The 15,239-nt window shown below is 27.8% G+C and overlaps 1 pseudogene across 1 annotated transcript; it reads left to right on the forward strand.

Moving 5' to 3' along the window:
- Positions 1 to 9,480: 9,480 nt before the first annotated feature.
- LOC107635349 (short-chain dehydrogenase/reductase 2b-like) lies at positions 9,481 to 12,962 on the forward strand (annotated as a pseudogene). The gene is made up of 6 exons (XR_015881329.1): positions 9,481 to 9,560; positions 9,741 to 9,965; positions 10,461 to 10,535; positions 10,669 to 10,848; positions 11,373 to 11,751; positions 12,048 to 12,962. The product of XR_015881329.1 is annotated as a short-chain dehydrogenase/reductase 2b-like (transcript).
- Positions 12,963 to 15,239: the final 2,277 nt, after the last annotated feature.

Genomic DNA, 15,239 nt, shown 5'->3' on the forward strand with positions numbered 1-15,239 from the left:
ATGACAGCGACGCGCACGCATGGACGACGCGGACGCGTACGCGTGACTGACGCGTACGCCTGATAAGGAAAAACTCCAAATGACGCGCACGCGTGACCCACGCGCACGCGTGACGGACGCCACGTGCAGAAAATTACAGAAGTCGCTCCCAGCGATTTCTGGGCTCTTTTTCAGCCAAAATCCAAGCCCAGAAATACATAATAGAAGCAGGAGAATGTGGGAATCAACAGACACGATTCATACAACATTCAAAATTCATAATTTTAGCTTTAGATGTAGTTTTAGAGAGAGATGGGCTCTCTCCTCTCTCTTAGGATTTAGGATTAGGATTTCTCTTAGATTTTAGGATTAGGATTCCTTCGTTTTCTCCAATTTCAGGTTCAATGTTCCTTTAATTTATGTTTCTCTTCTACTTTTATTTACTCTAATGCTTTTACTTGTTAATTACTTATGTTGCCAAATTGGCTTTTGAACTCTTCATGTTAGATTTGAATATTCCATTTAATATAATTTGAGGTATTTCAGATTTATGATTATTTTATTCTATTTATGATGCTTTCAATTTAATTTAGATTTTTCTCCTTTTGGTTTTGGTTAAGTAATTGGTAACACTTGAGTTATCAAATTCAGTGATTGATTGAGAGTTGGAAATTGCTGATTGACTTGGATCCCTCTAAAGCTAGTCTTTCCACAGGAGTTGACTAGGACTTGAGAAATCAAGTTAATTGGTCCACTTGACTTTCCTTTATTTAGTAAGGGTTAACTAAGTGGGAGCAATAATAATTCTCATCACACCTGATAAGGATAACTAGGATGGAATTTCCAGTTCTCATACCTTGCCAAGAGTTTTCTTAATTATTAATTTATTTTTCTCGGCATTTAATTTACTTGTTCTTTAATTCAAAGACCCAAAAATATACATTTTTCCATAACCAATAATAAACACACCTCCCTGCAATTCCTTGAGATACGACCCGAGGTTTAAATACTTCGATTATAAATTTTATTGGGTTTTGTTAATTGTGACAACCAAATTTTTGTACGAAAGGATTCTCTGTTGGTTTAGAAACTATACTTACAACGTGATTATTTTTACAAAATTCTAAATTAGCAGAAATCTAATCGTCAGTGCTTATGCAGGTTGGGGTGGGTTCTGACCTCCAATTGCAATAACAACTTCTTCTGCTTCCATAACTGCTACCTCATTAGCCATATCATCAAGCTTCCATTGACAACTTCTACTGTTGTGTGGTCACTCTACAACATTTTAATATATCCTGATGTAAATATCAAGATTCAAAAAAATCGAACCGATTAATGAACCAATAAGATAATTGGTTTAACAGTTTAATGGTTCAATCAGAGTTTAACTAATTTAATTAAATATAAAATAAAATTATTAAAAATTCTATTTTCAAAAATAATTAATTAAAAAATTTAAATATGTAATTAATAAATAACAATTGTATTTTTATACGGATATAAAAAATGTTTAGTATACGAATAATATTTTTTCATGTATTTTGTAATTTAATTAATATAATTAATCACTATTTTTCTACTAAAAGATTAATATTTTTTTAAATGATACACGATATATTACAATACATAATAGTATTTGTATTTTATAAATTTGCTTAATAATGTATGTTTAAAAATTTAAAAACTAACCTCAATTATTTAAATGATACTTTTAAATTATAATATAATTTTTATATTAATAAATAAGTACTAACAAACTTTTATACTGAAATAATATTTGGCCCGGGTGAAACTCGGATTTTACACTAGTTGGCAAGAAGAGTTATGAAGAGAAGGATTTTTCCAAAAAAAAAAAATAGAGTGAGTAAAAGAAGTGTTAACGGAAAATAAATTAAAGTGTATATGTAGTTAGATCTTTATAGAATAAATTCTCACTTCATGACGAAATGAATTCTCTCTTAATCGAGAGAATAAAGTGTGATCTCTCACTAATAATTTTATAAGTAAAACAAAAAAATATATGAGAGCAATAAAAAGTTAAAAATCACACTTTACTTCCTTAATTTTTTTAATAATTGAGATTATCTATTTTTCTTGACTAATAACACACAATTTTCGGTGAGGTCTCAATTTAGTAGTAAATTTGATTAATAGATAATTAACTTTGTCACTATTATTTAATATATAGTAGGCAGATATTTATGGCAAGTGTGTGTCAAAAGACATATGCTTAGCAGTATCTATTTAGTATGATTTTCTAATTGTGGGCACTTTTAATGAATTACAATTTTTGAATCGATGGAATTAGTACTTCTAAGAGATTTTAAAAATCACATCAGTATAAATTCAAGAGATATAAAAATTATAATTAGATAACATATTTTAAGATCGTGTGTTTATAGATATGAAATATTAAGGCAAAAATAATAAAATATAGAAATATAAAATTATATTTGATAGATGAAATATAAATAGATATATTATATTTAAAAATATATAAACACTAATAATAAGAGATACAATTTATTTTTTATTATTTTTATTAATATTTTATAATTATATTTTTTTATTATTATATTTTTTAATTTTTAAATTTAAAAAATTAAAATAAATTAAATTTTATAATATATCCTAATTTATTATTAAATAAAATATAAAAAAATTAATTTTTATATTTTTATTTTTTGTATCATTTATATGTACTATTATGAGACCAAGTTAGCATGCCAAGTAGCATTAACTGTTGACAATAATTTCTAATAAGTATCCTATTAGTAGTAATTCATGCTCAGAAATAACTTATAATAAAAATTTAAATACAATTAACTTTACATAAAATTAATAATTAAAAATTATTAAATAATTTAATTAATTTGACTAAATTTTAAGTTTTTATCATAATTTATGTAAAGAGAGCTACTCAGATAAAGACGTTTAAAACGTTTTTTTTTAAGATATTTTTTAGTAATTAAAATTTAACACATATAATCAATTAACTCGTGTTATTTTTATCAAAATTAGGTTAGATAAATTAATTTGACCAAAAAAATGGTGAATGAAATCTTGAACTGCTCTAAATTAATATTATTTTTTTATAAAAAATAACTACAATATTCTTATTATAAAAAATAACTAAAATACTCTTATTATGTATATTAATTTTAAAAATCCTAAATTCTAGCCATTTACTTCTTGCTGTCATAGGATTAGGATTTAGAGTTTTCAAAATATCTATAACAATATATAATGGGAAAACCTATTTTTGGTGTCCAATTTTTCTTTCCATTTTGATCCTTTTTAATAACTTACTTCCAGTTACAGCATTCTACTACTTCATTTCCATCCACGTTCACCTCAATATAACTTCTCCACGTTAATTTCTCTCGCATCACGTTACTGCATCAGTTACAGAATTCTACTACTTAATTCCCACTACTGCATCAGTTAATTTCTCTCACATCAAGTTACTGCGTCAATTGTATTATTCCCAATTTTTTCTCTTAATCTCTCTCACTTCACTGGTTACTCCATATCTCTCCATAATAGAAAAAAATTTCTTCATTTCTCCTCTATCTTCTCCTGCATTCTTCTCACTTCGCCTAAATATAATGTAAAATCTACTGTAATTTATTTTTTGTCATTAAATAAAAGTGTAGAACTATTTTTATATGTTTCTTTGAGTAATTATAGTTGACAACATACCAATGGAAGATTCACGTTGAAGTGGTCGACGAACTTGACAAGACTATGCCAGACAACGAAGACAAAATATGAGTGAAGAACATAGGCAGCAACACCTTGACAGAAGGCGTACCAGTTACCGAGGGAGTATTAGACGAGGAAAACAAATCGATACATCAAGTGGACCAACTAACATGGCAACACCATTACAAGATATCACAAATATACCTCCTTAATAATACTCTATATCAGGTACTCTAAATTATACTTCTCATTAATAAATTTATATTGTTAGTTTATCATTTAATATGAATTATTTTTTACGATATATTTATGTTATTGGACTCTTAGTACGTACCAATTATATATAATTTATTTCTTTGAGCGTACCCTTAAATTATCAAATTACATTATTTTCATCTTAATAATGAATTTTTTACATATACAGATACTCACAATAACACCGGAGCTGGTTCAAGTAATATACCAAACGATCCAAATATGGGTAGGAATCCTATATTTATATTTATTTAATTAATAATAATTTATTTTTTCTTAAATTTTAATTCAATTAATCTTTTATTATTGGCCTAAATAATATTATTATATTATCTTAAATGTACTTTACATCATTATAATCTCAATTATTAAATAGTTTAATAATTTTTTAATATAATATCATACAAATATAAAATTTTTATAACTGTATTATTATAAAAAAAATATATATATATTCACTGTTTAATAATATATTTGTTATTAAATTTTTTTAACTCTGTAACAAAAAAAACTTAATAGATAATTCTGGTATATTTTTTTAACCTTTTTTCTACAATTTAGTTCGCCATTTAATTTGAATTATTTCTACAATATCTTTATGTTACTGTACTCTATCGAATGTACTCTTAAATTCTCAGCCTACATTATTTTCATGTTAAGAATAAATTTTTTAAATATTTAGATACTCATAATAAAAGCAAAACTGATTCAAGTAATAGACCGAATGGTAATAAATATGGGTAGGACTCCTGTATATTTATCTATAACATCTATAACAATATATAATGCCAAAATATGGAGATTTGGTGTCCAATTTTCTATTTCCTATTTTAACCCTACTAACATAATTCAAAAATATTATACAGTTACTTATTTTACTAACAGTTACAAAAACTCACGCGTAACTTCTATTCAATTCTTTACTCCCACGATCTCTTTTTTTTTTTATTTTGGTCTGATTTTTCTTTATCTTATGAACTCTTCTCTGTACTGCACAATTATTTAAATGAGTTTTTTTGACATCTTAAACTAGGTAAAGACGATGTCAAAAGATTTATTTTCGTGGCCATATATGAAATAAAAAAAATAATTAGAAGCCAACAGTGTCAGTGGTGATAAATAGTTTTTTTTGTATAGATCTTATTATATTTTGTTTAATTCTATATTGGTCTTTGTTTGTATAGTGTTGTTTTAAGTATATCTGTGAGTACTATACTCTGATGGTCTGTCCAGTAGCCTCATTCTAATTATTCTATTAGAATTTTTTTTAATCATAAAAAATATATCTTTTTTATTTTTTTTATAATTTCATCTATTTTACTGATTTTTTTTACCTCCTAATACACTTTGTTATATTTCTCTTGCTGCCATTATTTTTTTTACCTTTAACGCTATCGATTTCATCACATCCATCGTTACAAATTTTATTTAGTTTTATTGCAGTTATTATGTTCACGTATAACTTCTACCTATATTTTTTTTCTCTTTAATTTACTTATCTAATTAATATTTTTATGGTTCTTTTACTTTTTTTTTAATTTGTTCTCAATATTTCACATACAAAAGATAGTGTTCTATTTTTTTCTCTTACCAAGGAAGAACTAATTTTTTTTCATATTATATGTATTTTTTTTAAAATATGTCTGTATCTATCAATGATGAATTGAAAAAGTCTAATATTTTGTTAAATTTAAGGATTTTTAAATTACTTCATATGTGATAATATTATTTTTTTAATTTTTAAATTATTAATTATACAGAGTATTATATTTAAAATTTGAGTACATGAATATTTATTTTTAAGTTAAACTAAAATAAATGAATTATATTACAAAAATATAATTTATTTTGACTTTTATAATATCATTTGTTTGACATATGGCACTGGTTATTTGATTAACATATAAAAGATGTAACATATAAATAGTGATAATTAATTACGGTGGGGTGAAGAGACGGTAGAAGGAGAAGAAAAAAACGAGAAAGAACAAAGTAATATAATAACAGCGATTAGACAATGATAAATATGTATATAGAGAATAATAATAAGAGAAAGAATAGTGTTTGATATAGTAAGGGGATATAATAAAAATTATAAGTTAATAATTTAGAAAAATAATGAAATTAAAAATATTTAAAAAATTAAATATAAAATTAAAAAAAAATAAAATATTTAAAAAATTAAAAAAATTTTAAAAATTAAATATAAAATTAAATGCTTTATGTCTTACTTTTTTTAGCGAAACTTCAACAACTCATAAAAGTTAATGGAATAGATGGTTATAAATCAAAGTGATAGACAAAATTAAAATTTGCAATAATAATACTTGGTGATAATTAATTACGGACGGTCGGGTGAAGAGAATATGGAAGGAAAAAGAAAAAACGAGAAAGGAGAACAAGGTAATATAATAATAATAACCACGATGAGACAATGACATACAGGTATGTGTATAGAAAATAATAGCAAGAGAAAGAATAGTGTTTGATATAGTAAGGGATATAATAAAAATATAAATTAATAATTTTAAAAAAATAATAAAATTAAAGATAATTAAAAATTAAATATAAAATTAAAAAAAATATTTTTAACAATTGAAATTATGCATGAAGATAGAGAGTGCTTTGAATATAAATTTTTATCTCGGCTTCAAATTAAATACGAATTAAAAATAAATAATTAAACTTAATAACGTTTATAAATAGTTAATTTGTAAATAATGTTTCTAAATTTTTATTTTGATTTTATTACACATCATTTTTAATTGAATAATCTTGAAGGATTTATATATTTATTTTTATGGTCAATAAATCTGACAGTTTTCTAAGGCTAAAGAAGTTATTGATAAGAAGATGTATGATGAATTACGAAATATTTTTGTCAGATACACAATTTTTATAATTTCCTATTTTATTTATTAATTATTCTTATATTTTGATATTTAAAACGAAAAAAATAAGCATTCTCATTTATTCTATTTTTCACTATTTATAAAAAAATAAAGAACTCTTCGTATTTAAATTTATATTTTGGCCTACCATTTAAAAAAGATGAAGACAAATATGAATATCCATGATATTTAAGTAAAAAATATCTTTTGTAAATAACTAACATGTATTTTGATTTATATATACTTTTTTGAATCAGAATAATGTTATTGTCATTATTTTTTGAATAATATTTTAGTTTATAATAATTTTAATTTTAATAAAATATAATATAAATAAAGTCACATCAACATTAAAATAAAAAATAATTATCTAATAAATTTAAAAAATGAATAATATATTAACAAAAAGATAATATTAATTTCTTAAAAATAATAGAAAAGCGGTTGAACAGGCACGTTAATGCCTGTTGAGCCGCTAGTATATATAGAATAAGGAGTATTTTAGTTATTTTGTATAAAAAGAATATTATAGTTTTTTTTATAAAAAGAATAAATTTAGACAGATTCAAGATTTGATTCACTATCTTTTCGATCAAATTAATTTGTTTATAACCTAATTTGATAAAAATAACACAGTTTAATGGCGAAAGCTAGTGCACTCTAGGCAAAGTAGGGAGTGCAGCACTCTTTAAAAGTTAACCTGCTATCAAAAGTAATTAGGTAAATTAAATTTATTTATTATTGTTATTTTTTTTTGTCATGGGCTGAACAAACAAATCGGCACTAACAAAAAAAACTAATTCGCTCGTTTAACACAGGACTATCTTTACAACTTAGAAAAATTTGATCGACTCCCTCCGTTATTCTGTTATTGTTGATGTGATGCTTCCACTATTGTTCTGTCTAGCAACAGATTTTGACGGCTTGAACCCACCCCATTCCACATCTACCATAAATGGACCTTCAAAGCCCGAAAAATTGCTGCCATAGAAAAGGAAGACGCTGTCTGTCGCCGTTGTTGGTTGGCTAACTCCAAACGTAAAACTGATTCTGTAGAAGAACCCGGTCTCCATGAAGGCGCCATGATTCTCAGATAACAACGCAATCAAAGCACAAAATACATGACAGTTACAACAAGTCCATTATCTTTTATTTCAAATTATCCTCAACGTGTATGTAATAGAATGAAAAATTAAAATACAATTATATTTAAACAATTATTTGTATTATTTTTTATTAATTTATTCAAAAAATAATTAAATTTTGAAGCTAATTGGTATAAAATATTACAGATATAAAACTAAGAAAAATTTTTATTTGTATAAGAATGAGCCTACTAAATAATTATTTTATTTAATATATAATTAAGAGTATTTCTTTCTTTGCCAACGAGTTATAGTTCAAATGACATAGTCTCTATATTCACCTAAGAGTTGGTAAAAAAAATACTTTTTTTTATTAACTTTTTTAAATATTAATTATTTATTTTACATACAATATAGAAATAAATTAATATAATATTTATTGAGTAGACGCAGTTACGTAAAAAAAATTTATTGTCATAGTATTTGAACCAAAGAAAAAAAAAATTATTTTAAGAAAAACTAATAATATATATTAACTAAAATAATATAATTATCCCAAATAATATATTATAAATATAGTAAAATGACATATTTCAATAAAAAAATTGTTAATAAAAACTTATATGAATTTTTGTTTCGCATAAAATAAAATTATTATATGTTTGTTTGCTTTTTACGTTGTATATATGTTTTTTTTTAAATAAATTAGTATAATACAAAATCTTTTATCATTCTGTTCATATTTAATGTTTTAATTTTGTTTCTCACAAAATAAAATTATATATATATTATGTATATAATATTAAAATTTAAATAAATTTTGTTTTATGTGAAATAAAATTATAATATTAAATATGAATACAATGATAAAAAATTTTGTGTTATATATATATATATAACACAAAATTTTTTAGCTTTAATATTATAATTTTATTTCACACAAAACAAAATTTATTTAAATTTTAATATTATATACATAATATATATTTAATATTATTTTTTTTAAGATTCTAATATATCTTTTTTTCTAGATTTAGTACATGAATTTTCAACTTATTTTTTATGTATTATTTATTTTAATTCTAAAGTCTAATAATTTTTTTTACAGACATGTTTTTAATATTTATATACTATTTTTTTATTTTGAACTTCAACCCAATACCTGAGATTTACAAAAAAAATCTAAAACTTATCAAAAAATGATTAACCTGATTAACAGGTTATCTTTTTAAATCCAGACCATTCAAATAAAATATAATAAATAAAGAGTTCAGATTTACGAATTCACAAGGTGTGCAGCACTCTATACTTAGCAAGGAGCGTTTAAGAATGAGCCCAATTTAATCAATTATATATACTAAATTTTAATTATTAAAATACATCTTTAAAAAAATATTTTAAACATCTTTATTTGAGTGCTTTTTTTTTTACATAAGGCTAACTTCTTGTTTAACGGTTATAAAACTGAAACAAATTAATCAACTTAAAAACTCAAATTGATTGTTATCTCAGCAAACTTGTAAGACGGAAATAATGGCAAGTGGCATACATGCATGAAAATAGTGCTGATGAACTGAAGCCTTAACTTATCTTCGTTAGAAACGAACAAAGCCTCAAATTAAAGATGGAACAAGCGCCAGAGGTAAAGTACACCACTATTTTCTTGTAGTATTTTTGCTTGAGACACTAGCATTTTCAATGCTCTTTTTTAATATACTTCAAACCCTATTTGATGTTAAACAGGATCTGTTTCGTTTTAGTTTCTATTTTCAGTATTTTTTTCTAAGAAAAATGAAGTTACATTATTTTCCAAATTAATCAGATATGCAGTTGTGTTGACTTCAAATAGTAAGGCAATTAGCTTCAAATGGAGTGAAGGTTGTGTTGACTTCAAGAGATGAGAAGAGAGGCCTTCATGCTTTGGAAACTCTCAAAGATCTCTCTCATCTTGTGCTCTTTCACCACCTTGATGTTGCTGTTCCTGCTAGTGTGGATTCTCTTGCAAATTTCATCAAATCCGAATTTGGAAAACTCCACATACATTTTGGTAACTTGACAAATTAAATTCTATATATATATATATATATATCACTTTCTTTTTCTTTCTTTTTTTTGTTTGCATGAAAGGGGATACAAAATGAATTATGTGAAAATAAAATTTCCATGTTTGCATTTTTCTACTCAGAAACAAGTTTCATTGACTTAGTCAACTATATATATATTTGGGATTTTCTCATTTATTTTCATGTTTGTTGATTTTTTTCCCTTACAATTCCACTAAAAAAATGTAATTGACTAATTTGTTCTGAATTAATAAATTAAACTTCTCGTATGAAGCTCTGCATGCTAAGAGGTTTAATTACTATCAAGTCATGTTTAGGGTTTATGTTATTAATTTTGGATACTAACCAGGAATGAGTTCATTGCCTTAATTAATAACCTTGACTTGGTAGCTTTCAATTGAAATGGATTCTATCTTTTTCCTTGACATATATATTGATGTTTGAATATTATTCTTGAAGAAAAGAATTGCATTTTGTAGATCAACAATGCAGGGATTGGTGGACTTGTGATTAAGGACAATGATTTGGTCCCTCAAGTGTTATTCAAAAGCAGGGTAAGAATTTTACAGCCAGTTTGGCTCATATTTTTTTATTTTTCAACATTTTCTATTTTAGAATTAAAAAAATATATACCAAACACAATCTTAGCTTTTAATCTAAGAATATTGAATTGGGTGAAATTTTTAGGAATTATCAGATGATGGAATAGAGAAAGCCAAAATCGTTCAAACATTTGAGTTAGCCGAAGAATGCTTGCAAATAAATTATTATGGTGCTAAAAGAACATCTGAAGCCCTTCTTCCTTTTCTCCAATTATCTGAATCACCAAGAATTGTGAATGTATCATCCTTCCTATGAAAGTTAAAGGTAGGATATTTGTGTTTTTTTAAGGTTTAATTATTCTAATAATCTCTATAATTTTGCTAATTATGTGATTAGATCTTTATAGTAGATAAAAATTTATAATTAGATCTTTACTAATTATTATTTTTCAGAAAAAATGAACTAATGCTAAAATATTTGCTTTTAGAATATTCCATATTCATTCTACATCAAACACAAAATCAAATATTTAAAATAAAATTATTTTTTTAACAAAATTATAGTTAAAAAAAGACTGAAGGAAAAGTTTTTATCTAATATAGAGACTCAATAGTCAATACAAACTTTTAAACTATAAAGATCTAATTAAAATTTTGATGAAATTATGGAAACCAACAGAATAATTAAACTTTTATTTAAAAAAAATTAGTAGATCTTAGATTGCTTCACTAAATTTGGTTGTTGCTCTACTAATAGGCTTATTTTATTACTTTTTATTCTCCATTACTATTTTATGATTCTGTTTTGGTAACTCTCATTATTATTGCTTTCAATGTCTAATAATTCAGCGTGTATCAAATGAATGGGCTAAAGGAATCTTGGGTGATGCTGAAAACCTTACAGAAGAGAGAGTTGATGAAGTGTTGAATGAATTTCTGAAAGATATCAAAGAAGGGTGTTTAGAAAGAAAAGAATGGCCTAAGGTTCTTGGTGCCTATGTTATCTCAAAAGCTGCTATGAATGCATATACAAAATTGTTGCTAAAAAGTACCCTACTATATGCATCAATAGTGTGTGTCCCGGTTGTGTTAAAACCGATATAACTGCCAATACTGGACTTTTAACGGCAGAAGAAGGTGCTGCTACTGCTGTCAAATTAGCATTGCTTTCAAATGCCTCTTCTGGCCTTTTCTATTTTCAGAGTGATGTTTCTTCATTCTAATTCAAGTGAGTTGGGTTATGTATACTCATTTTCTTCTACAATCATAAGTCTCATAATTCAATTGTAAAGAAAAGTGAACCCATCTCTATATGAATTGATAATCAATCTTGGTGTGAAATTACTTATTATTAGCATAATAAATTAATAATAAGACTATTATGAATAAAAAGAAAAATATTGGTACATTTGTTGTAGCTAATGTGGAACTTCAGACCTCTAAGTATCATTTATTATGTTAATTCGAGCCTCCAACCATTACTGTCTCTAACTCCTCACAGTTTGATATGGACATCTTTTTCAGTTCAGAAAAACTGTTAGCAGTTGAGGATGTAAACAAATCACTAAGACAGTAGATGGTGCCAAGTTCATCAAACAATTACATGCCAAAATTTTCAGGAAGTGGGGCCATCCAGGTTTGCTCAAAGCCTATGGATTCAAGCTAGTATAAATCCCTAAGAACCAATCCTTTAAGCTGTGAAAGAATTTTGGTATAATTTTGAGTGTCAAGCTCAGGCCTTTGTGAGTTGAATATCTGTTTGAAGCCACTATCGACCACTGCGATCTGTTCTATAGCAGTTAGTTGAATCGCTGAGACGAAATCATCTGGAAATGAATGTAAGTCATCATGGAAACTCAACAATTTGAGGAATAAGATGTTTTGGAGGTCCACTTGAAGTAGTCCAAAGTGAAGAATATGTAGAATTTTGAAGATCCTGTGTTTGAATATGTAGAATTTTCAAGATCATCTGCAAACATCTTCAGCTCGGGACAATGATAAACATTTTCAAGATCATCTAGACATCTACAAACATCTTCAGCTGGCGATTCCCAAAGAGTCAAGGTGGTTAAGCAAGGGAACATCAAAAGCTCTTTATTATTTTCTTTCCCTGCAGTTATGACTTCATATTTTCCAAAAATTTCCTCTAACTTGACACAGTTTCTCACATCTAATTTTCGTATCTTGTCTTTGAAAACCGATGCGGGAAACAAACTTGTCATGCATTTACATTCATTAACAATGACTTCTTTTAGAAATGGAAGCCTGAAACCACCTCTAGAAACTGACTTAGAAACTGTCATTATTCTAAAACTAATCAATATTCCATCCTGTTGCTTAAAGTTGAAATCACTGAATATAAATTGTTCATCACTTCAGTTTATATAGCCAAGTGTAGAAATTATTTCTCTTGAACATAATAAAATTTTATTTGGAGAAGGATCTTTATTTATTTATTACCTGACTTATAAACTGTCATACTGCAGCAGCATTAAGATCATGGTGGAAGACCGAATCATCACTCGAGTTGTAAGAAACTTGAATCCTTCTAGAAACTTGATTCGCAATACTCAACTTGCAACTCCTCAGGGCGTATTAATATTTTCGCTGTTGAAGGTGTAAATAGACGTAACTTACTTCCATTGTTTCCAAGTTGGGTGTCTTCTCAAATAATTCAATTGGCACATTAGACTTATTATGCTCATCATCATTAAAACGGTAAAGTTTATTCAAACTCTCAAGATTTTCATCCTTACATTTATTCAATCATGAACTTAAAAGCTTGAGTGCATTTCCAATTCAGAGTCAAATTTTCCATCTTGGAAGTATCCTATGACCAAAAGGGTTTATACTTATAAATAACTTTTTGAAGCTTGTAACTAAAAAAAGTAAGGGGTGTACACTAGTTGGATTGAGGTTAGTACGAAGACACAGAAGTTTTCATCTACAAAGACTTGTTTCTCCATTCTGTTTTGAGGTTCTACGAAGGGACCTAAATGCTGCAGAAAAGTTCTAACAGTCCAAAATTATGTTGCGTATTATTATGTAGTTTTTCAATTGGTCACTTTTTTTTTCTTTCTCCTTAAAAAAAAAATCAAAACCGATATTATAATTTCAGAAGTTAAATGAAGAATTTAAAACAACATGCATACTTTTCAAAACTGATGGTCTTATTGAGAATTGTATAATACATAGAATGTTACATTATACATTGGAAGTTAGAGTTGTCACATGAAGCTAGGTCTAAGGAGTGCAGCCAGCGCGTTACTTCGAAATGGGCTGATAATACCGTGTTAAGTCGGTATCCTGTGGTAAGGTTAGGTTTCAAGACAGAGTGAGCTGGAAAACAGCGAATCTTCGCCTAAGCAGTAGTTCTCAATCCCTTTATTCCAAGATCGTATATAATCGAGCGGCTCGCGCATCTGTTCTTACTTAATAGGTTAGGGGCTAGGCTAAACCTTCCTCACATCTGATTCAATAGCAATGGTAATTCCTCCAACACCATCAACCGCAGATACGATAGATGATTCTATGCCATCTTTATTCCCTTCCTTGCTTTACCTTACCCTATTGCTACTGCTAGCATTAGCACTACCTCGACGTCCCATAGCTGATTCTCAAGAAGCAGATTCTCGAACAAGAGCAGGGGATTCTTTCGTCCGAACACCGGATAAGCATTCAGTTACCTTGCATTCGATTTTCCCTATGTCAGTTGCTTCTGTCTGTAACAAGGCATTCTTGCAGCAAGAGGGCATTCGAGAACAGTAAGAGCATATTCTTCTTCAATTGCAATCAAAGATCGGTGGTAATGCTTTTGCTTCTTCTCTCTCTGCTCTTGCTAGCAATGACATTTGAGGAAAAAGGCTAGGCTCCTCTAGAGACTAGACCGGGTACATTAGCAGGGAAAGCTACTCTTCACCGGAAATAGTAACTGCCGCACAAAGGCATTCTGTTGAAAGTGTTCAGTAATCGTCTGCTCATAGAAGTAGGATGAAATCGGGCTTGATGCCATCTTCTTCAGTCAGTCTTAGGGCAAGGAGTTCTTCCGCCCCTCCCACAGCGGTAATGCCGATAGCTCTGATTACCGGAATTGCTTTAGGGATTGGATTTGGATTCCTTTCTCTTCGAGGCGAGGCATATGACTCTTATCGATATGCCACTAGCTCAGGAAAGATAGACACGCACACCCCCTTTCATTGCCGTTACCAGCCTTTCTATCTTAGCCCGGCGTCGGGGAGAGACTGGGAGTGCTTTCGAGAACAAGAACACATGCACCGGGAATTCATCTGCAGAGCAGCTCCATTTCCTATCCTCTTTGTCCCAAATTCCTCTCCTTGCTCCGAAAATCCACTCGGAGAATTAATATAATCTAAGAATAGCTCCTCTGGTAGCCGGCCTTTCTTCTTTCTAGCATTCCAACTTTTTTCTGACCTTCCGGTTCTGAATCCGTAGGACACTTCTCTGTTCTCATGTATACCTACACGAGATCTCGAACTTGAAACGAAACATCACTCTCCTCTTTCTTTTACCTTTCTCTCTATCCTGGGGCCAAACTCACACTTTCTGGAGCTATAGCATACATTGAGCCAGCAGGGAGAGCCCTCTGGAATAGCAAAAGCCTTTGCTGCTTACCATCGGACTCATTCCCGTCCTCACGAGCCTTGACGCGTTCTTGTCGCGTCTCCTTGTCACTGCCTTGGTCTCCCCCACCTTTGG

Source organism: Arachis ipaensis, chromosome B4 (genome assembly GCF_059453495.1).
Source record: "Arachis ipaensis isolate K30076 ecotype BB chromosome B4, ASM5945349v1, whole genome shotgun sequence".
Taxonomy (NCBI): Eukaryota; Viridiplantae; Streptophyta; class Magnoliopsida; order Fabales; family Fabaceae; genus Arachis; species Arachis ipaensis.